Genomic DNA, 24,553 nt, shown 5'->3' with positions numbered 1-24,553 from the left:
AAACAGAGTTCTACTCTTCCAAGTTGGAGTGTCTCAGGGACTTTCATAGTATTTTATTTGGGAAGAAAATAAAGGTTCTAAAATTTTTCACTAGAACAATATTTGACCACTACCCCTTACATAAGGAGCCCTGGTGATGCAGTGGTTAAGCACTCGACTGCTGACCAAAATTTTGGGGGGTTCAAACACAACAGCTGCTCCACGGGAGAAAGATGTGGCAGTCTACTTCTGTAAAGATTGGAACCCTATGGGGCAACTGTACTCTGTCCTATAGGGTCACTATGTTTCGGAATTGACTCAATGGCAGTTTTTTTTTTTTTTTTTTTTTTTTTGGTACCTCTTACATGGACTGAGGTTGCACAGAGATGAAAGAAGGGCTGATCAAGGTTAGGAGGAACTAGAATCACATCTGAGAAGGCAATTGTTGTCAACCCTGAAGAGTGAAGGGATTGCATAAGAGTATGTAGCAAGACGTGAAGTGGGTAGCTTCAAGGGAGAGACAAGAAGAGGTGCTCACCAGATGTCTGAGATTTCAATGGAGAGTTTTGTCTAGGATTGCCCTATTAGTCGTTATCCTGACTTTGAGGACTTGACACTGCTACTTTAAGTAGCAGCACTGACTTGGACAAAACCAACCTCTCCCTGAAGTGCATGGCATTTACAGGTTTTGAGGATTCTTGAGGCCCATTTAGTTGCGATATTAACTACTTTTCACCCTGACATTGTGAACTTATCACTCCTTAGTGAATGTATAACATCAGTTGCTGTAAAGTTGACTCTGACTCATGGCAACCCCATGTGTGTCAGAGTAGAAAGCTCCATAGGGTTTTTTTTCTTCCTTTTGTATTGTTTGTCTTTTTATTTTATTTTTACCTTTTTTAAAATTTTATTGTGCTTTAGGTGAAAGTTTACTGCTCAAGTTAATTTCTCATTCAAAAATTTATGCACACATTGTTTTGTAACATTGGTTGCAACTTCCATAATGTGACAGCATGCTTCCCCTTTCAATCCCTAGTTCCCTGTGTCCATTTGTCCAGTTCCTTCCCCTTCCTGCCGTCTTGTCCTGCTGCTGGACAGGCATTGCCCATTTGGTCTCGTATATCTGACTGAGCCGAGAAGCACGTTCCTCACATGTGCTATGTTTTGTATTATAGGCCTGTCTAATCTTTGTCTGAAAAGTGGGCTTCCGGAATGGTTTCAGTTCTGGGTTAACGGAGTGTACTGGAGCCATAGTATTGGGGGTTCCTCCAGCCTCTGTCAGACCAGTAAGGCTGGTCTTTTTTCATGAATTTCAATTCTGTTCTACATTTTTCTTCTGTGCTCTCCAGGATTCTCCATTGTGATTTCTGTCAGAGTGGTCATCGGTGGTAGCCAGGCACCATCTAGTTCTTCTGGTCTTATGCTGGTGGAGTCTCTGGTTCATGTGGTCGTTTAGTCCTTTGTGCTAATATTTTCCTTGTGTCTTTGGTTTTCTTTATTCTCCTTTGCTCCGGAGGGGATGGGGCCAATAGATGTATATTAGATGGCTACTTTTTGAGACTCCAGACGCTACTCACCAAAGTATGATGTAGAACATTTTCTTTATGAACTATGTTATGCCAGTTGACCTGGATGTCCCCTGAGACTATGGTATCCAGGCTCCAGCACCAGCCCCAGCTCCAGCTACTTGGTCCCTCAAAGTGTTTGGATGTGTCTAGGAAACATCTATGCTTTTCCTTTGGTCCAGTTGTGCTGACTTGCCCTATATTGTGTGTTGTCCTTCCCTTTACAGAAGCTGATACTTGTCTACCATCTAGGTAGTGATTTCCCCTCCCTCTGCTTCCCTACCCTCATAACCATCAATGAATGCTTTCTTCTGTGTGTAAACCTTTTCTTGAGTTCTTATGATAGTGGTCTCATACAATATCTGTCCTTTTGCGATTGACTTATTTCATTCAGCCTAATGCCCTCCGGATTCATCGATGTTGTGAGATGTTTTATGGATTCATCATTGTTCTTTATCATTGCATAGTATTTCATTGTGTGTGTAATTTGTTTATCCATTTATCTGTTGATGGGCATTTAGGTTGTTTCTATCTTTTTCTATTGTGAATAGTGCTAAAATGAACATGGGTGTGCATATGTCTATTCGTGTGGCGCTCTTATTTCTCTCAGGTATATTCCTAGTAGTGGGATTGCTGGATCATATTTCAAGGATTTCATTTTACTGGGATTCACAGTTAACACCCATGGAAGCAGCAGTCAAGCAATCAAAACATGCACTGCATCCAGCAAGAGATCTCTTTAAAGTGTTAAAAAGCAAAGAGGTCACCTTGAGGACAAGGTGCGCCTGACCCAAGCCATGGTGTTGTCAGTAGTCTCATATGCATGTGAAAGCTGCGCAATGAATAAGGAAGACTGAAGAAGAATTGATGCCTTTGAATTGTAGTTTTGGCAAAGAATGTTGAATATACCATGGACTGCCAAAAGAAGGAACAAATCTTTCTTTGAAGAAGTACAACCAGAATGCTCCTTGGAAGCAAGGATGGTGAGACTGCACCTCACATGTTTTGGACATGTTATCAGGAGGGATCAGTCCCTGGAGAAGGGCATCATGCTTAGTAAAGCAGAGGATCAGTGAAAAAGAAGAAGACCCTCAACAAGATGGATTAGTACAGTGTCTGCAACAATGGGCTCAAACACAGCAACAATTGTGAGGAGGCGCAGGACCAGGCAGTGTTTCATTCTGTTGTGTCAGAACCAACTCGACAGCACCTAACAATAACAACAACAAGACATTTCTATTTCTAGCTTTTTAAGGAAGCACCATATCATTGCCAAAGTGGTTGTACCATTTTACATTCCCACCAGCAGTGCGTAAGAGTTCTAATCTCCCTGCAACCTCTCCAACATTTGTTATTTTGTGTCTTTTGGATTAGTGCCAGTAATGTCGGGATGAGATGGTATCTCTTTGTAGTTTTGATGTGCATTTCTCTAATGGCTAATGATCACGAGCATTTCCTCATGTATCTTTTTGTTGCCTGATTGTCTTCTTTGGTGAAGTACGTGTTCATATCCTTTGCCCATCGTTTAGCTGGATTATTTGTCTTTTTGTTATTGAGGTGTCAAAGTATTTTGTGTATTTAGAGATTAAACCCTTTTTGAATATTATGTAGCCGAAAATGTTTCCTTGTCTGTAGCTTCTCTTTTTACTCTTTTGGTGAAGTCTTTTGATAAGCAGAGGTGTTTAATTTTTAGGAGCTCCCAGGTATCTGGTTTCTTTTCTGGTGTTTTGTGCATTGTCAGTTATGGTTACTATACCATTTATGCTATGTATTAGGGCTCCTAGCATTGTACTTACTTTTTCTTCCATGATCTTTATCATTTTAGGTTTTACATTTCAGTCTGATCCATTTTAAGTTTTTGTGTATGGTGCGAGGTATGGGTTTTGTTTTATTTTCTTACAGATGGACATCTAGTTATTTCAGCACCATTTGTTAGAGACTTTCTTTTCTCCATTTAAAAGATTCTGGCCCTTTATCAGATGTCAACTGATCACAGATGGTCGGATTTACATCTGGGTTCTCAATTCTGTTCCACTGGTCAATGTGTCTGTTGGTGTACCAGTACCAGGCTGTTTTGATGGCTGTGGTTATATAACAAGTTCTAAAATCAGGTAATGTGAGGCTTCTCACTTTGTTCTTCTTCTTTAATAATGCTTTGATTATCTGGGGCCTCTTCCCCTTCCATGTAAAGTTGGTGATGTGTCTCTCCATTTCGTTAAAGAGCGGTGTTGGAATTTGAATCAGGATTGTATTGTATCTGTAGATCTCTTTGGGTAGAATCGACATTTTCACAATGTAGAGTCTTGTATCCATGATCATGGAATATTTTTCCACTTATGTAGCTCTCTTTTGGTTTCTCGTAGTAGCGTTTTGTGGTTTTCTTTGTATAGGTCTTTTATGTCCCTGGTTAGATTTATTCCTAAGTACTTTATCTTCTTCAGGTCTATTGTAAATGGTATTGATTTGGTGATTTCCTTTTCGAGGTTCTCTTTGCTCGTGTAGACGAATCCAACTGATTTTTGTATCCTGATACTTTGCTGAAATCTTCTATTAGTTTCAGTAATTTTCTCATGAATTCTTTGGGGTTTTCTGTGTATAATATCATCTGTGTATAGGGATATTTTTACTTTTTCCCTTACCAATTTGGGTGCTCTTTATTTCTTTTTCTTGCCTTATTGCTCTGTTTAGGACCTCCAACACAATGTTGAATAAGAATGGTGATAAAGGGCATCCTGGTCTGGTTCCCATTCTCAAGAGGAATGCTCTCAGTCTCTCTTTGTTTAGAATGATGTTGGCCATTGGCTTTGTATAAATGCCCTTTATTATGTTGAAGAATTTCCATTCTGTTCCTATTTTGCTGAGAGTTTTGATCAGGAATGGGTGTTGGACTTTGTCAAATGCCTTTTTCTGCATTGATTGATAAGATCATGTGGTTCTTTTTATTTATGTGGTGGATTATGTTGATTGGCTTTCTAATTTTGAACCATCCCTGCATGAAAAAAATATGAATCCCAGTTAGTCATGATGTATTTTATTTTTTTATACTGTTGAATTCTATTGGCTAGAATTTTGTTGAGAATTTTTGCATCTATGTTCATCAGGTATTTTGGTCTGTAGTTTTCTTTTTCGTGTGGTGACTTTGCCTGGTTTGGTATCAGGGTTATGCTGGCTTTATAGAATGAGCTCCGGAGTATTCTTTCCTTTTTTATGCTATGAACTAGCTTGAGTAGTATTGATTTTAGCTCTTCCCTGAAAGTTTGGTAGAATTCTCCAGTGAAGCCATTCAGGCCAGGGCATTTTTTTGTTGGGAGTTTTTAATTACCTTTTCAATCTCTTCTCTTGTTATGGATCTTTTGAGATTCTCAACATCATTTTGTGTTATTTTGGGTAGGTAGTGTGTTTCTAGAAATTTGTCCATTTCTTCTAGGTTTTCTTTTTTTTTTCCGGAACATTCTCAGGCTTGCATTTATTTTCTCTCTTCAATTTTCAGAATTTTCATTTCCTTTAATTAACCCATCAACCCCAACTCATAGCAAAAATATGAATAATCAGATTCATTCTCAGATTCTCATTTTCAATAGAAAAGTGAAACGCTGCAGAGCACAGTGACAGGATGTTATGTGAGGAATAGAGACTTTCCAGCCCACCTCTGCTGGAAAACAGGGAATATCAATCATGATCAGTGTGGAGAAGGGGATCTGGTGGGCAGAAGTGGGCAGTCTCCTCACATCCTCACATTATGCTCATAGGAACGCAGACACATTCAGAGGCCAGTTGCAAAAAAAGAGAAGTCAGGGGTTCTTGAATCACAAAGCTTGGCGTGAACAAATCTTGTATCGCTCAGTCCCACACATGGCTGCTGTCTCACGCTTTAGAAGCTGTGAGAGACACATCAGAGCCCTGGGCACTGTCGCTGCTTGCAGCTTGAGTGTAGCTCCCTCCTTTCCCACTTGAGTTTTTCTTCCTCCACATCACAACAGCTCCAGCCACCACAACTCCAAGGACCACAGCTCCAAGGAGAAGGAGGTCAGCAACGATCCCTGTGATAGGGTTGCTGGCCTGGGAAGACAGTTCCCATCACAGGGTGACAGGCTCAGACAGCCCCACATGCTGCACAGGCATGTGTATCTCTGTTCCTCTCCAGAGGGTACCACCAGGGCTGCCCACTTCTGGAACGTCCCATTTCCAGCAGGCTAGGTCTCCACAAGCTCCATGTCCTGGGTCTGGTCCTCCCCATCCTGCTGCCAGGTCAGGGTGATCTCCACCGGGTAGAAGCCCAGGGCCCAACATCTCAGCGTGGTCTCAGGGTCAGAGATGCGATGGTGGGTCATGTGTGTCTTTGGGGGGTCTACTCGCTGCAGCGTCTCCTTCCCGTTCTCCAGGTATTTGCCCAGCCACTGCACGCATGTGCCCTCCAGGTAGGCCCTCTGATTCTCTGCCTCCCTGCCCTTCTTGAATTTGCCCTTTGAGATCTGAGCTGCTGTGTCCGCCACCGTCCAGAAGCGCAAGTCCTCATTCAGGGCGAGATAATCGGCGCCATCGTAGGCATACTGACGGTACCCGCGGAGGAGGCGCCCGACGGGGTCCACTTCACAGCCAGACAACACCTGGCTCTTCTAGGTTTTCAAATTTGTTGAAGTATAGTTTTTCATAGTACTCTGTTATGATCCTTTCTATTTCAGTTGGGTCTGCTGTAATGTCCCCCATTTCATTTCTTATTTGGGTGATTTGCATCCTCTCCTGTTTTTCTTTTGTCAGTTTGGCCAGTGGTTTGTTGATTTTATTGATCTTTTCAAAGAACCAACTTTTGGTTTTGTTGGATCTTTCTACTGTTTTTCTATTCTCTATTTCATTTATTTCTGCTCTGATCTTTATTATTTCCTTTCTTCTGGTGGTTGTTGGCTACTTTTGCTGTTCTCTTTCTATTCGTTCAAGTTGTGTAGCTAATGTTTTGATTTTAGCCCCTTCTTTCTTGATGTGTTCGTCTGTTGCAATAAATTGACCTCTGAGGACTGCCTTTGTTGTGTCCCAAAGGTTTTGATAAGAAGCGTTTTCATTCTCATTTTATTCTAGGAATTTTTTGATTCCATTTCTGATTTCTTCTCTTACCCAGTGGTTTTCAAGCAGGGTGTTATTCAGTTTCCATGTAACTGGTTTTTTTCTTTCCTCTTCCTGTTGTTAATTTCTACTTTGATGGCATTGTGGTTAGAGAGGATACTTTTTATTATTTCAATGCTTTGGATTTTGTTGAGGGTTGCTCTGTGGCCTAAGATGTGGTCTATTCTGAAGATCGTTCCATGTGCATTGGAAAAGAATGTGTACTTTACAGCTGTTGGGAGGAGTGTTCTACATATGCCTATGAGGTCAAGTTGGCTGATTGTGCTCTTTAGCTCTTCTGTATCTTTGTTGAGTTTCTTCCTGGATGTTCTGTCCATTCCGAGAGTAGTGTGTTGAAGTCTGCTACCATTATAGTGAAACTGTCAATTTCTCCTTTCAGTGCTGTTAGAGTTTATGTATTTTGAAGCCCTGTCATTATTTGCGTAGATGTTTATTATGGTTAAGTTTTCATGATGAATCACACTTTCAGTCATTATATTGTATGCATCTTTGTCTTTTATGGTGGATTTTGTTTTAAAGTCTATTTTATCTGAGATTAGTATTGTCACTCCTGCTCTTTTTTGGTAGCTGTTTGCTTGATGTATTTTTTTCCATCCTTTGATTTTTAATAAATTTACATCTTTGTTTCTAAGGTGTGTCTCTTGTAGACAGCATATTGAGGGATCCTGTTTTTTAATCCATTCTTTCGCTCTGTGTCTCTTTATGGGTAAATTTAGACATTCAGTGTAATTATTGATAGGTGTGAGTTTATTGCTGTCATTTTGTAGTACTTTTTTTTTAGTGTGGTGCTGACGTTTTCTTTGTTCCTCTTACGCTCCAGTGCTTAATTTCTTTTGTTTGTGGGTTTCTTTTTCATTTCTTTTGTTTTTGTAGATTTCGCTTTTATTGAGAATTTATGTTTTTCTTCTTTATTTTGATGAGGAGGTTTGTTAACTTTCATTGTGGTTACCTTGAAATTTACTTTTTATCTTCCTAGGTTTGAACCAGTCTGTTATTACTTGGTATTGCCTTGCCTTCCTCTCCACTAGAAAGTTCTGTATCTACACTGTTTATTCCCTCCTTTATTGTTCTGACGTTGTTGTCATTTACAGATTTACCTTTCTGGTTCCCTGTTACAATTCTTTTGGTTTGGATGGTCCTTGAGAGTTCATTTCCTAGGTTGATATCTGGCTGGTAAAATCTTGCGTCCTATATTCAAGCTGTGGTCTGATGTTGTTTGTCCTCAGATCGAAGGACTCCATTTAATAATTCTTGTAAGTTTTCTTTGGTTTTTACATATTCCCTTAATTTCTGTTTATCTGGAAATGTCCTAATTCCACCATCATATTTGAACAAGAGTTTTGCAGGCTATATTTTTCTTGGTTGAAGATTTTTTTCTTTCAAGGTTTTATATATCCCATTATCTTCTTGCCTGCATGGTTTCTGCTGAATAATCAGAGCTTAGTCTTATTGTTTCTCCTCTGTACGTGACTTTTTGTTTTTCTTGAGTTGCTCTCAGGATTTTTTCTTTGTCTTCAGTTTTATCAAGTGTGGTTATGATATGCCTTGGTGATTTTCTTTTGGGGCTTATCCTATGAGGGGTTCGTTGAACTTCATGGATGGTCAGCTTTTCATCTTTCATGATATTAGGGAAGTTTTCTGTCAGGAATTCTTCAATGATCCTCTCTGTGTTATCAGTTTTCTGCCTCTGTTCTGGAATTCCAATCGCTCTCAGATTTTTGCTTCTGATTGTATCCCACATAATTCTCAGGGTTTCTTCATTTTTCTTTGTTCTTTTTTTCTGATTTTTCCTCAGAGTTGTATTCAAGTATTTGTCTTCCATTTTGCTGATCCTGTCTTCCATCGTTTCAAATCTGCTCTTCAGCCCTTCTATGACACTGTCCATTTCTGAAATCTTGTTTATCTTTTGGATTTCTAATTGTTGCTTTTGTATGATTTCTTTTTGTGTATTTGTTTTGGCATTTTGTTCCTGTATTATTTTCCCGAATTCTTCCTTTTTTTTTTTTTTGGTCTGTATTTTCCATGAATTTGTCCTTCTTTTACATGAATTTGTCTATTTTTTTCCTCTTTTTTGTCTGCTTTTTGCTTCAACTCTTCAATAGCTCTGAATATTAGTGATTTGAATTCCCTGTCAGGTAGTTCTATTGCCATTTCTTCTACTGTAAAGTCATATGGTGTTTTATTTTGATTGCCTATTGGACCCATCCTGTCCTGTGATTTTGTTTTCATATTGTCTGATGTCTTCAGTTGGTCAGGAGTACAGGTGTCTGGGTTGCTGGTCACCTAGTGGTATAGCCTCTCACCTGCTGTCCTGGATGGGCAGGGCTGTGTGAGGATGTCCAGAGTAGGCAACTGGTGTCTGGTTGCAGTGTGGGCAAGGTAGGGTACTTTCGTCTGCCACCTGGTACCTGGATGGAAGGTGTACTCCTGCCCGTTAGAGTGCTTAGTGGGGGATGTAGTGCAGCTGATCCTTGAGTGTACAGTGCAATTGGCTGGAAGGATTGGGAGGCATTACTAGTTCTCAGGCCTCTGGTGTGGACGGCTAGATGGAGTAAATGGTACCGCTGGCCCTCAGGCCCCTGGTGTGTGTTTGTGAGGTTCTGCCTTAGGGGGCGGGGCACTGTCAAATGTCACAAATGTGCAGCTCCCCCTTTGCTACTGCAGGTGAAAATAGGTTTTGGGTTAATGCCTTGCCCGTTTTGTCCTAATGAAGGCATGCAGTGTCGTATTGGCCTGTAAGGCATTGGTAGCTAAAGGCACTGAAAGTCTGTGTACCCCTTACGCCAGTAGCTGGGCAAAGAAGCAGATGCCTCCAGACCTGGCTTAGGGGGCATGGCGGTGTTGAATGCCACAGGACTGTGGAGGGGGATGGATTAGGAGAAAGGAATGCTTTTCAGTCATGGAGCTCTGGTGGGGAAAGTGGTTAATGTGTACATGGTTGTTTGGGAGCTTGCATTTAACTTTTGCAGGTCTGCTGTTCCTTGTGTTTGGTTCTAGAGGTGTGTGCAGATTTGCTACTGCTTGGCTGCTCCCAATGGTGTGGGTTTCAGCTTGGCATGCTGCCGCTTGCCTCAACCTGTTTGCACTGTGGAGATTCAGCTAGCAGGATGTTGGTGATCCTGCGATTTGTAACTCCCCATTTCTGCTGTTTTTGAATTGTCTTTCCTTCCACTGTTGCTCTGTCTAATTCTTCAGCTTTGTCTTTGATGATTAGGGTTCCTAGATTGTCATATATATCTGATTCACTTGTTTTTTTAGGTCTTTGTTGTAAGAGGGATGACACTAAGCATCTGACTACTTTGCCATCTTGGTCCCGCCTATCCTTATAGGGGTTTCAATGGATGATTTTTCAGAAGTAGATTGCCAGGCGTTTCTTCCAAGGTGCCTCTAAGTGGACTCAAATCTCTCAAGTTTTTGGTTAGCAGCTGAGCAGATTGTTTTTACTACCCAGGGATTCCTTTAGTGAATGTGGCATATCTATGTAATGGAATATTATTTGGTTATAAAAAGAAGTGAAGTATTGATATATTCTACAGAATGGATGAACCTTGAAAATGTTATGGTGATTGAAAGAAACCAGACACAAAGGGCCACATATTGTATGGTTCCAAGGACATGAAATGGCCAGAACAGGCAAATCCATAGAGACAGAAACTAGATTAGTGGTGCCTAGGGGCTGGAGGTGAGGTTGGGGACTGGGGAGTGACTGCTAAAGAGTCTGGCGTTTCTTTTTGGATTGATGAAAATGTTCAGGAATTAGATAGTGGTGATGGTTGTGCAGCACAGCTCTGTGACTATACTAAAAACCGTCGACTTGTGTACTTTAAATGGGTGAATTGGATGGTGTGTGACATATATCTCAATAAAGCTGTTACCATCAAAAAACAAAAGATTGCACAAGCTTTTAAGTGAGGGCCAGAGAAGCCCATCCTTGAGCCAGTGCAAAGATGTGGAGCATGAACTTTGCAACCTCAATTTAGGGTCTGTAGAGGCTTTTCTGCTTTCTGATTTGAGGGTGGTTTCTAGGTTGCTGAGGCTGCTAGATAAGTGACTTTCCTCTAAAGTCCATAATTGAGAATGTGTGAATACTTTCTTGTTTGTTTTTTACTTATAATTTTGTAAACCATTTATGGAGAGGTAAATAAGCTGGATACTGCTCTATTCACTTTGTATTAACTTCTGTAATTTTCACAACAACCTTTTAAGGTAGGTACTGTTATTAGCACCATTTTGTTGAATAGGAAACTGAGGCACATAGAAATTACATGACTTGAACAAGGGTATCTAGCTAATTAGCAGCAGAGATGAAATTTGAACCCAGGTGGTCAGCTTCCAGCACCTATGCTCCTAACCACCATGCAATATGACCTCAAAGTCAGTCTAGACCCTCGGTAAAGTGCCTAACCTCTTTACAAGTAATTGTTTTGAGTAAAGGAGAAATTGTGGCTATGTGAGGAAACACTGTGCTCATTGATAAACAACTGAAGAAGTAGCATGTCACCAACTGAAATGTGATCTTGCTTCTGTGCCCAGACAAGGCAGTAACACTGATGTAGCTGAGCTGCCATTATCCCCACCAGCATACCCTTTTCAGGCCTTTTCTTTCCCACCTCAGGTGAGGTCTTTATTCATGTCCTGTCCACTCTAACGTTCCTGACCCAAAGCCACAGCTTTCTTCCTGTAGACTGTCCCATAGAACAAATCCCTGTGTGAAAGGTTGCACAAAAGAGGTCTGGAAAAGAAGTGGCTTAAAATGCTCAATTGCAATATGCAGGCAAAAGTACTAATTGGCATTTTTATTCCAAAGGAGGAAAATTGCCTAGTAGCGAGAATTGGTGAGTACTACCACATGCAAACTGTTCATTCTTGTTTCAGCTCAAAGACCTCAAGTGCGGAGAAAATAGCTGTTGTTTGCTTGATGCTTTGTGTGCCAGATTTAGACTGATGCTGTTTAAATTCCATGCACAGCCCAATTAAAACCACTAAGCAGTTCTATCTTCTTGTTATTGTCGTTCCATCTTTTTTCCCCAAGGTATTTTATAGTGCCAAGAGTACACTTGGTTAAAGCTCAAACCCCCATCACTTACCTACATTAAATGTAAGAAATGAGCTAGGGATTTTTGCAGTCTTTTGCACATATATTAACTGAAAACTCGATAGAAGATTTAAGAGTTTTAGGCATCACTGAAAAATTGGGTGATTTTCTGAGTTGAGTGGAAAGCAGATGGCTGTGATTTCTACCTTAATTCATTCAGTTGACTAGTTGGGAGCCAAATCCTGCACAGAAGCAGAGACTAGCACTGGTGGGAGGTGGAGGTGAATGAGTGGAATGAGGTGAGATGTGAAGGGCGGTGATTTAATGAAAAACTGACTTCCTGTCAACTTACCTGTTTAATTTGATGCTTTCCTTCTGGGTGGGAGCAAAGAGATGGTCATTTCCCTTCATGATGTAACTCTGGCCAGGGAGGTTCTGCTAAATGTGAGGCCAAAAATAAAGGCCCCACTGGGCAGAGGGTGGTACGCAGCACAGCTTGCAGATGAGATTGCTTTGTTAGCATTTGTTGTGACACACAATATAGATCTTGTTCAAAAACATTGCCTTTTGTTCAGTTGCTTGATATTTGATTTACAAGGTACTCCATCCATCCTGCTTTTTACACTTGGTGGTGGCCCTGAATTACCTTCCAACCTGAGAATCTGTGACTCAATGATGGTTAAAAGTGCTGCCAACCAGATTATTCTCTTTTGCATTTGAGACTTCTCTTCTCCTGCCCTCTGCAACGCTGTTCACACAGTTAAATTGTAACTTCCTCTGAAGGTTTTGCTGGGCCAAGATAAGCCAGTCAGACCTCTGTCTGAATAATCACAAATTCCAGATTAGTATGGTAACCATCCTTGTTGATAGGTGCCATCGAGTCAGTTCTGCGTCATAGAGCCCCTGTGTACAACTGAATGGAACACTGTCTGGTCCTGCCTCACAATCGTTGTTACACTTGAGCCCACTGTTGTAGCCACTGTGTCAATCCATCTCGTTGAGGGTCTTCCTCTTTTTTGCTGACCCTCTACTTTACCAAACCTGGTGTCTGTCTCCAGGGACTGGTCCCTCCTGATAACATGTCCAAAGTATGTGAGACATAGTCTCGCTGTCCTTGCTTCCAAGGAACGTTCTGGTTCAGTGAGGTCTTATTGTTAAGTATTTCAAACAGATGTAGGTTTCTATATTTGGGATGGAGGCCAGGGCCCTGTAGCTGACCCTGGAAGACTCTTAGCTTATTTTCTGCTTAAAAGTAGCAGAGAGAGATGAGTTCCAAAGATAGTACTCAATTTTTGATCTGGCTTCATAGAGTGTAATCAGTAATAAAATCACTTCTAAAGTCTATATCGTCCCTTTCAGGGTCCATTTGTTTTCTGCTTTGAATTTTTTTTGTAAGTATTTTTGTTTTCATTAATGGAAGCATGATGAGTCATGGAGTGTGTTTAAATTTTTGGCTAGTAGTACGAATTTTGACAAATATTACCTGGTACTACGTAGTTATCACAGAACTTTTAAGGTTCTCAAGTCCATACTTATCAGTTGCCTGCCTGTACCATCTGACTGTGGTTGCTGATATTTTTCGTGGCACCTTCCATTAGGTTACATGGGGTATCTCTGGTTTTCTGAATATGACACAAAAAATCAAAACCAAACCCACCAGAGCTCTGTAACTATCACATAGGAAACCATCAATATGCGTACAAGGCTTATCTAGGGGTACGAAAGCCAAAAAAAGTCAAATTTTTTACCTAGTTGCACTTCCTGGTTGCACTACCTTACTTTCAAGCCTCATACCTCAGCTATTTTGCGTCAACTAATGTTTTTTTTTTTTTTTTTTTTGTCTTTTGCCATTATTTGGAAACCCTGGTGGCATAGTGGTTAAGTGCTACAGCTGTTAACCAAAAGGTTGGCAGTTTGAATCCATCAGGTGCTCCTTGGAAACTCTATGGGGCAGTTCTACTCTGTCCTATAGAGTTGCTATGAGTCGGAATCTACTCAACGGCAGTGGGTTTGGTTTTGGTTTTGGTTTGCCATTATTTAAGTCCCCACTGGATGGCAGCAAATACTTTCAGTGGTAAAAGTATACTCCCAAAGAACCTGAGAGCTGGAAAAAGTGGGTGGTATACCATATGTACCATGGGTCATGAAAGGATTATATTTCAGGTATGTGATGTCTTCTGTATAATATTTAACCATGTCAATTATTACAAGTTATTTTTATCATGTGGTCCTTGGGCCCTTTGACTGTATTATGTATATTTATGCAGACAAGCATGGACATTGTTGTGGGAGGCCAAAAATTATAGACTAACCTTTTTTTGTTTGTTTTGGAAGGGGGAGTATAAATTTTGACTTTACAGTGGTGTGAGACATTTACAGTCCTAGTTTGAAAGCCTGTCTTTGCTGAGCTTAGCATGTAAGTCTAGTTCCATCTTCACATTTTCAGGGAGGGTAAACTGTTTATGTTCCTAATACTAGAAGAAATAAAGTTTATTCTGCGTGCTATTTAACCCCAATGCCTGGGTTCTGGCTCCAGCTGCACCTCACACTTGGCCTTTGGACCCCTAGCTTTTTGGATACTTCATGGTTTTATTGTTGAACTTTCTTCCCCAAGACATGCTTCTTAGGCTGCCATCTTAATACAGCTCCTTAAAGCTGAAAAATATTTTGGAATATTCCATGAGAGAGAACCTCACTTTCCAGTTCAACTGGTACTGTTGGTAAGGATTGTAGGTCAGAAAGGACAAAGCCAAACTTATCTTTAGGTTAACATTTCTCATCAGTGACAAACATATGAAATATTTTACATTGGAGACGCTTTTACTGGTTACCCCTTTTTCATCTTTCCTTTCCCTTACTCCAAAGAAAAAGTGTAACACTTACTGTTTTTTCAATGATTTTATTCTTGTAAACAACTGTACAAGAGTTGTTAAGTTTAAAGTGGAACATCAAGGCCCAGATGATTTCTAAAGAGTTTAAAGGTAGAAGAATATCAAGGCCCAGAAAACTTAATTGGAAGTCTGTGGCATAGCTCAGGTTTTCAAAAACTTCTCAGAATCAAAATTAATTCAATGAAATATGTTAAATAGTACTGGGGTATGTGTTTGTAGTGGTGGAGAAGGAGTTATTCAGAAACTAAACACACAAAGATGGCGTTTGAAGGCTTTGAGAGGCAAAGATTACTGAGAAAAAGACAAGGGAAGAGCAGAGTTCAGAGCAGGGCTGGAGGTAGGTACCCAGACATCACCATTGTCAGTCAGACATGCTCTCCGGTCCCCTTGCTTGGTGTCAGTATCTATGCAGGGAACCAGATGTCCTTTCTGTACTCTCCTGCTCTTCAGTTCACTTTACTATTATTATTTTCCTTTCTATTGACCTGGTAGCTCCTTTACCTAGGTTGAATGTTTTGGTCAATAAAACAACATTCCAAGGGACTATTTGTATGCCTTGCTTTGTGACAGGCCCTGTGTGGACAGATTGGAAGATGGAGAAGCATCTTCTGGCAGAGAGCTCTAAGGACTTAGAAACCCCTGTCTTACAAAAAAAACAAAAAAACAAAGCAAAACAAAAATAAACCAAACAAACCCAGAGCTACAGACTTCTTTATTCCTCTTTCACCCCTATGGGCAAGAAATGAAATTATTTATCTCCCCTCCCTGCCTCCCCCCCTCCCCCGCGCCACGTTGTAATTAGCTGTAAACTCTGCTTTAAAAGACAGTAGGTTTGCTCAAAAGTTGCTTTAAAAGATTTTTTTTTTCTTGGACAATAAGCATCCTAATAAAAAACAGGCTGTATGCAAATAAAGTCATTTCTGTTTCTGAAAATCATGCTTATAAGCACTACAAATACATTTCAGTTGATAAGGGAAGCAGTAGGTAAAAATGTGTAGCCAAATACTTCCTGTTCACTACCGACATATACATATTTTTCTAGTACATTGCTCAATTGTGAAATCAGGGGAAAGCATGCAATAAATATTTTTTGCAGCAAATTTTAGTAAAATATCTGTAAAAAGAAGACCAAATATACCAATGTTGAATATTACAATGTAGTTGATTAATTTTTTCTTCTTTTAATACAATTGTCAGATAATCTTGTCCTGCAAAAATACTACATTTTAAAATTCAGTGTGGTGCTATCAGGCACCCCCGGTCTCTTCAAGCTATAACTGGTACCGAGCTCTCGCTGCTTGTCAAAATTTAATGAGAGGGCCCGTTCTAAAATAATTGAATTTTCATATCAGAACGAACCAGGATTACTCAGACAATAAAATTGCTGAGTCCTGTACTGTTACCGGCAAATACCTTTTGCTTTGCTCGTGAAATCAGTATGTAAATGTTCAGGGTTTGTATTTAAGGCATCTTAGGCATTTGGAGTTGTAGTACTAGCAATAATTTCAAACGGTGCCGGTGATAAGTAACTGGTTTTTTATAATGTTCAAAGTGTAATTTGTTTGGTGAATCAGGATAAGCATTTGGTTTATATTTTATATAAATGTTAATGCATTTGCAGTTTAATTATGTTTCTTAACTTTTAACATTTCAGAAGTCAAATTTGAAGACTAGTCCATCAGATTGTCTTGCTTTCATAACGTTCTGAAAAATGGGAGCACCCCTGTGCCATGAGTTTACAAAGTAAGAGGTGCCTGTAAAGTTCATGATGGTATGTGTTGGGAGCTGGGACCACTGATAATGAAGTGGGAGAAATGCCGTGCCTTGGGTGTGCCCTCCCCCATAACGTTGAGCTCTCTGCAACACAGCTTTGGGCCTGAGGGCCCTCTATCAACAGTAAGGAAGACACGTCCAGGGAGTGGCTAATTTATTTCCTTTATGATGGTTGAGTTGGAGAGGAACCATTGAATGAATTATTATAATTAACACAGTTAATAAGGGTTTCTGTAACATTACATTGATTGAGGGTATCAGAACAGAAAAGAGCTCTTTCTAGTGTGGTAGAGTGAGTTGGTTTAAGAAGTGTTATTTTCCATCTTCTTAGTTTTTAAATGATCTGTAGGTTTTTAGCATTTAAGCAAACGTGTACTCACTTAAAAGTTAATTTGCAAGAGATAGTGGCGCATGTCAAAATCATGAATTTTTTTCGTATCTCCTTGATGGCATGGTTTGGTTTAGTTGAAAGAGGATTGGGTAATACAGACTTAGAGGCAGAAGACCTAGCTTTTGCCTTGTTTCCTGTCATATACTGCAGTGGCCATCAAATCTGGCCTGCTGCCTATTTTTATAAAGTTTTATTGGAACACAGCACATTCACTTGTTTATGTATCGTCTATGACTGCTCTCATGCATCAAGGGTAGAGTTCAATAGTTGCGAAAGAGCCCTGATGACCTGCAAAGCCTAAAATATTTACTCTTTGGTCCTTTACAGGAAAAGTTTGCAGACCCCTACTTTAACAGCCTTCAGGAGGTTACTTTGCATTTCTCGTTGGTGATGCTGGTGGTGGTGGTGGTGATGGTGGCGATGGTGACGATGATGTTGTTGTGAAGTGCCATCAAGTTGGTTCTGACTCATAGCGACCCTATGTACAACAGAAAAAAACACTGCCTTGTCCTGCACCATCCTCACAATCATTGTTATTCTTGAGCCGATTGTTGTAGCCACTGGATCAATCCATCTTGTTGAGGGTCTTCGTCTTCTTTGCTGGCCCTCTACTTTTTTTCTGTCGTAGCCAAAAATTATTTCCCAGTTGGTAGGTTGCCTTTTTACGCTTTTGGTGAAGTCTTTAGATGAGCATAAGTGTTTGATTTTTAGGAGCTCCCGGCTATCTAGTTTCTCTTCTGGTGTTTGTGCATTGTTAGTAATCTTTTGTATCCTGTTTATGCCACATGTTAGGGCTCCTAGCATTGTCCCTAGTTTTTATTCCCTGACCATTTTGAATTAGTTTTTGTGCCTGGTGTGAAGTATGGGTCTTGTTTCTTTTTTTGCAGATGGATATCCAGTTATGCCAGCACCATATGCTAAAAACCCATCATAGCGACCCTATAGGACAGAGTAGAATGAAAGAGACTGTCTTTTCCCCATTTAATGGACTTTGGGCCTTTGTCAAATATCAGCTGCTCATATGTGGATGGATTTATGTCTGGATTTGGAATTCTGTTCCATTGGTCTATGTATCTCTTGTTGTACCAGTACCAGGACGTTTTGACTACTATGCCACTATAATATGTTCTAAAATCAAGTAGTAGGAGGCTTCCCACTGTGTTCTTCTTTTTCAGTAACTCTTTACTTATCCGGGGCCTCTTCTCTTTCCAAATGAAGTTGGTGATTTGTTTCTCCAGCTCATTAAAAAATGCCATTGAAATTTGGAATGGGATTGCTTTGTAGCTGTAGATAAATTTGGGTAGAATAGACATTTCCACAATGTTGAGTCTTCCTATCCATGAGCAGGGTATGCTTTTCCACTTATGTAGATCTCTTTTGGTTTCTTGCAGTAGTGTCTTGTAGTTTTCTTGATATAGGTCTTTTATGTCTCTGGTTAGATTTATTCCTAAGTATTTTATCTTCTTGGAGACTATAGATGGTATTGATTTGGTGATTTCCTCTTCGAAGTTCTCTTTGTTAACGTAGAGGAATCGAACTGATTTTTGTATGTTTATCTTGTATCCCGATACTCTGCTGAACTCTTCTATAAGTTTCAGTAGTTTTCTTGAGGATTCCTTAGGGTTTTCTGTGTATAAGATCATGTCATCTACCAATAGAGATACTTTTACTTCTTCCTTACCAACCTGGATGCCCTTTATTCTTTATCTAGCCTAATTGCTTCCTTACCAACCTGGATGCCCTTTATTCTTTATCTAGCCTAATTGCTCTGGCTAGGACCTCTAGTGCAATGTTGAATAAGAGCGGTGATAAAGGGCATCCTTGTCTGGTTCCCGATCTCAATGGGAATGCTTTCAGGCTCTCTCCATTTAGGGTGATGTTGGCTGTTGGCTTTGTATAAATGCCCTTTATTATGTTGAGGAATTTTCCTTCTATTCCTATTTTGCTGAGAGGTTTTATCATGAATGAGTGTTGAACTTTTTCAAATGCCTTTTCTGCATCAATTGATAAAATCATGTGATTCTTGTCTTTTGTTTTATTTATGTGGTAGATTACATTAATTGTTTTTCTAATGTTGAACCATCCCTACATTGTTGTTATTGTTGTTTGGTGCCCTCAAGTTGGTTCTGACTCATAGCAACCCTATGCACAACAGAAAGAAACACTGCCCGGTCCAGCACCATCCTTACAATTGTTTTTATGCTTGAGCTCATTGTTGTAGCCACTGTGTCAATCCACCTCGTTGAGGGTCTTCCTCTTTTCCGCTGACCCTGTACTCTGCCAAGCATGATGTCCTTCTCCAGGGACTGATCCCTCCTGACAACATGTCCAAAGTATGTAAGACGCAGTCTCGCCATCCTTGCCTCTAAGGAGCATTCTGGCCACAATTCTTCCAAGACAGATTTGTTCGTTCTTTTGGCAGTCCATGGTATATTCAGTATTCTTCGCCAACACCGCAATTGAAAGGCGTCAACTCTTCTTCGGTCTTCCTTATTCATTGTCCAGTTTTCACGTGCACATCCCTGCATACCTGGTATGAATCCCAGTTGGTCATGGTGATTTATTTTTTTTTATTTGTTGTTGAATTTTATTGGATAGAATTTTGTTGAGGATTTTTGCATCTATGTTCATGAGGGACATTTGTCTGTAATTTTCTTTTTTTGTGGATTTTGTCTCAGGTTATGCTGGCTACGTGGAACGAATTTGGGAGTATTCCATCTTTTTCTATACTCTGAGATACCTTTAGTAGTAGTGGTGTTAACACTTCTCTGAAAGTTTGGTAGAATTCTCCAGTGAAGCTGTCAGGGCCAGGGCTTTATTTTGTTGGGAGTTTTTTAAACTTCCTTTTCAAATTCTTCTTTTTTTATGGGTTTATTTAGTTGTTTTACCTCTGTTTGTGTTTGTCATAGTCATGTAGTGCTGCCATAACAGACATAGCACAAGTGGATGGCTTTAAGAAAAAGAAATTTATTTCCTCCCGGCACAGTAGGCTAAAAGTACAAATTCAAGGTGTTAGCTCCAGGGGAAGGCTTCCTCTCTCTCTGTCGGCTCTGAAAGAAGGTCCTTGTCCTCAATCTTCACATGGTCGAGGAGCTTCTGAGGCACAGGAACCCCAGGTCCAAAGGACGCACATTGCTCCTGGTGCTTCTTCCTGGTGGTATGAGATCCCCAACTCTCTGCTTGTTTCCCTTTCCTTTTATCTCTTGAGAGATAAAAGGTGGTGCAAGCCACACCCCAGGGAAACTCCTTTTATCTTGATCAGGGAGGTGACTTGAGTAAGGCTGGTGTTACAATCCCACCCTAATCTTCTTAACATAAATTTACAATCACAAAATGGTGGGCAACCACACAATACTGGGAATCATTGCCTAACCAAGTTGACACATAACATTTTTGGGGAGACATAATTCAATCCATGACAGTGTTAGTTTAGGTGGGTAGTATGTTTCTTGAAATTTGTACCTTTCCTTTAGGTTTTCAAATGTGAGAGAGTACAATTTGTGATAGTATTCTGTTATGATTTTTTTAATATCAGTTGTTTCTGTTGTGATATTGCCCATCTCATTTCTTGTTCGGGTTATTTGGTTTCTCTCCTGTTCTTCTTCTGTCAGTTTGGCCAGTGGATTATCGATTTTGTTGATTTTTTTAAAAGAATGAGCTTTTGGTCTTGTTAACTCTTTCAATTGTTTTTCTATTTTCTATTTCATTTAATCCTGTTCTAATTTTTATTATTTGCTTTCTTCTGGTGCCCGACGGCTTCTTTTGCTGCTCTCTTTCTATGTGTGCGAATTGTAGGGTTAATGTTTTGATTTTGGCCCTTTCTTCTTGTTGTATGTGTGCATTTATTGCTATAAATTGACCTCTGAACATTGTTTTTGCTGTGTTTCAAAGGTTCTGGTAGGATGTGTTTCCACACTCATTTGATCCTGAGTTTATTTATTCCATCCTTAATTTCCTCTATAGCCCAGTTATTTCTGCGCAAGGTTTTGTACAGTTTCCAACGTATTTGATTTTCTTTCCTTGCTTTTTCTGTTATTGATTTCTACTTTTATGGCTTTATGTTCAGAAGAGATACTTTGTAATATTTTGATGCTTTGGATTCTGTTAAGGCTTGCTTTATGGCCTAATATATTGCCATGGATTGAATTATGTCCTCTAAAAAAAGTGTGTATCAACTTCGTTAGGCCATGTTTCCCAGTGTTCAGTGGTTGTCCTCCATTTTGTAATTGCACTTTTATGGTAAAAGGATTAGGGTGGGATTGTAACACCACACTTACTCAGGTCACCTCCCTAATTCACCATAAAGAGTCTTTCCCTGGGGTGTGGCCTGCAACACATTTTCTCTTAGTCATCTAATGCTGTCATAACAGAAATACCACAAGTGGATGGCTTTAACAAAGAGAAATTTATTTCTTCATGGTAAAGTAGGCTAAAAGTCTAAATTCAAAGCATCAGCTCTAGGGGAAGTCTTTCTCTCTCTGTCAGCTCTGGAAGAATGTCCTTGTCCTCAATCTTCCCATGGTCGAGGAGTTTCTCAGGCACAGGGACCCCGGGTCAAAGGACGTGCTCTGCTCCTGGTGCTTCTTTCTTGGTTGTATGAGCTCCCCAACTCTGTGCTTGCTTCCCTTTCCTTTTATCTCTTGAGAGATAAAAAGGTGGTGCAGGCTACACTCCAAGAAAAACCCCTTTACCTTGGATCAGGGAGGTGACCTGAGTAAGGGCGGTGTTACAATCCCACCGTAATCTTTTCAACATAAAATTACAATCACAAAATGGAGGACAGCTACACAATGCTGGAAATCATGGCGTAACCAAGCTGATACAATTTTGGGGATGCATGATTCAATCTATTACAGTGTCCAAAGGGTACCTGTGCCTGAGAAGCTCCTTAACTGGGGTAAGATTGAGGACAAAGACCTTTCACCAGAGCTGTCAGAGAGAAAACCTTGCCCTGAAGCCAATGCCCTGAATTTGGACTTGTAACCTATTAGACTGTGAGAAAATAAATTTCTTGTTGTTGAAGTCATGCACGTGCCGTATTTTTGTTATGGCAGGACTAGATTACTAAGATAGAACTTGGTACTGGGAGTGGGGTGCTGCTCTAACAGATAGCTAAAATGTGGAAGGAGTTTTGAAACTGTGAATGGATAGAGGATCAGGAGCAACAGATGACCTGCAGCGGCAGAGAAGTGGCAACAGCAGAGAACCAGTAGCAGTAGAACCAGGAAACCAGTGTGAGAAGGTGCTGGAGCTGACCCTCAGAGCAAGAGAGCTGAGTGCCTGTGCACAGGAAACTTCCTGGCGGAGCGGGGTGCCTTCTGGGCACTTATCGTTAGAATTAGGCTTGCTGACCCATGGAGCCAGAGATCTGAGTGCCTGTGCGCAGGAGACTTCCTGGCAGTGTGGAGTGTCTCTGAGCACTTAACGGTGGAGCTACTGAACTTTGGAACACTTGCTCCAGCAGGGCAGATGTGGGTGTTTGGCCCGAGGGGCTGAGAGCCCAAGAAACCAGGAAGCAGAAGCTGAAGAGACAAAGAACACAAGAAGCTGAGCTACCTCAGTCTCAGAAGGTATGGCCATGACCTTAGAGGTTTCAATATGTGGAGCCATGGCCTCTAGTATATCTAAGGGTGGAGTTGCCACACAGATGGACTAGGACAATGGTGAGCCTAAAGCCTAGGGAGCAGAGTTGCGGTCCCAGTGGGCCTAGAAGGCAGAGCTGAAGCCCAGGATGGACGGGCCTCCACTCAAAATCTGGAGAATGTGGCCAATACCTAGAGCCTGGAGGGCAGGGCCGTTGTGTAAATTGTCTTAGAGAACAAAGGATTATTTTCAAAGCTTTGAGGGCTAATGTAATGTGTTCTGTTGACTTGCTTGGTGCCTGTTCTGCCTTCTTTCCCTCCAGTTTCTCCCATTTGTGATGGACATGCCTAGTTTGTGCCTGTTCTGCCATTGTACCCTTGGAAACAGATAAGTTGTATTCTTGATTTCACAGATGAAGAGGAATTTTTGGATTTTGGACTTGGAGCTAAGACTTCTGCTATGATATGATTGGGTCAATATGTTTCGCTTGTTGCAAGGATGTGATTTTTTGGGGGGGCCAAAGGGTGGAATGTCATGGATTGAATTATGTCCTCCCAAAAATGTGTGTATCAACTTGGTTAGGCCATGCTTCTCAGTATTGAATGATTGTCCTCCATTTTGTGATTGTAATTTTATGTTAAAACATTTTGGTTGGGATTATAGCACCACCTCTATTCAGGTCACCTCCCCGATCTGATGTAAAGAGAGTTTCCCTGGGGTGTGGCCTGCACCACCTTGGGAAGGGAAGCAAGCAGAGAGTTGGGGACCTTATACCACCAAGAAAGCAGCACCAGGAGCAGACCCCTTCCTTTGGACCCTGGGTCCCTGCACCTGAGAAGTTCTTCGACCAGGGAAAGATTGAGGACAAGGACCTGCCTCCAGAGCTGACAAAGACAGAAAGCCTTCCCCTGGAGCCAAAGCCCTGAATTTGGAATTTGTTACCTACTAGACTGTGAGAAAATAAACTTCTCTTTGTTAAAGTCATTCACTTGTGGTATTTCTGGTGTGGTGGCACTAGGTCATTTCGACATATGTGGTCTATTCTGAATAATGTTCCGTGTGCATTGGAAAAGAAAGTATACTTGACTGCTGTTAGGTGGAGTGTTCTGTATATGTGTATGAGATCACGTTCGTTGATTGTGGCATTTAAATTGTCCGTGTCTTTATTGAGCTTTGTTCTGGATGTTCTGTCCTTCACCTAAAGTGGTGTGTTGAAGTTTCCTACTATAATTGTGGAGCTGTCTATTTCTCTTTTCAATGCTGTTAGAGATTGTTTTGTGTATTTTGGAGCCCTGTCATTGGGTTCATAAATATTTATTATAGTTAAGTCCTCCTGGTGTATTAATCCAAACTTTAATCATTATATTGTGTCCTTCCTGATCCTTTGTGGTGAATTTTATGATAAAGTCTATTTTGTCAGAGATTAGTATTGCCACTCCTGCTCTTTTTTGATTGTTGTGTGCTTGATATATATTTTTTTCACCCTTTGAGTTTTAGTTTGTTAATTTACATCTAAGGTGTGTCTCTTGAAGGCAGCATATAGATTGTCTTAGTGATCTAGTGCTGCTATAACAGAAATACCATAAATGAATGGCTTTAACAAAGAAAAATTTGTTTTCTCACAGCCTAGTAGCTTCCTATAGGGTTGCTATGAGTCGGAATTGACTTGAGGGCACTAGGTGCTGGGTAGTAGGTTACTATGAGTCAGAACCAAATTGACGGCAGTGGGTTTGGTTTTTGGTGGGTAGTAGGTTACAAGTGCAAATTCAGGGCATCAGCTCCAGGGGAAGGCTTTCTGTCTCTGTCAGCTCTGGAGGCAGGTCCTTGTCCTCAATCTTCCCCGATCGAGGAATATCTCAAGCTCAGGGACACCGTGTCCTAAGGACTTGTTCTGCTCCTGGTGCTGCTTTCTTGGTGGCATGAAGTCCCCAACTCTCGACTTGTTTCCCTTTCCTTTTATCTCTTGAGAGATAAAAGGTGGTGCAGGCCACACCCCAGGGAAACTCTCTTTACCTTGGATCAGGGAGATGACCTCAGTAAGGGTGGTGTTACAACCCCACCCTAATCCTCTCAACATAAAATTACAATCAGAGGATGGAGGACAACCACACAATACTGGTAATCATGCCCTAACCAAGATGATACACACGTTTTTGGGAGGACATAATTCAATCCATGACACTCCACTCTTTGGCCCCCCAAAAATCACGACCTTGCA

The 24,553-nt window shown here is 40.7% G+C and overlaps 1 pseudogene; it reads right to left on the bottom strand.

Moving 5' to 3' along the window:
• Positions 1 to 5,229: 5,229 nt before the first annotated feature.
• On the bottom strand, positions 5,230 to 17,204 carry LOC126069544 (patr class I histocompatibility antigen, B-1 alpha chain-like; annotated as a pseudogene).
• Positions 17,205 to 24,553: the final 7,349 nt, after the last annotated feature.

Source organism: Elephas maximus, chromosome X, assembly GCF_024166365.1.
Source record: "Elephas maximus indicus isolate mEleMax1 chromosome X, mEleMax1 primary haplotype, whole genome shotgun sequence".
In the NCBI taxonomy this organism is placed as follows: domain Eukaryota; kingdom Metazoa; phylum Chordata; class Mammalia; order Proboscidea; family Elephantidae; genus Elephas; species Elephas maximus.
Note: the sequence above shows the minus strand (reverse complement) of the source record. Positions and strands in the feature narration are given on the sequence as shown.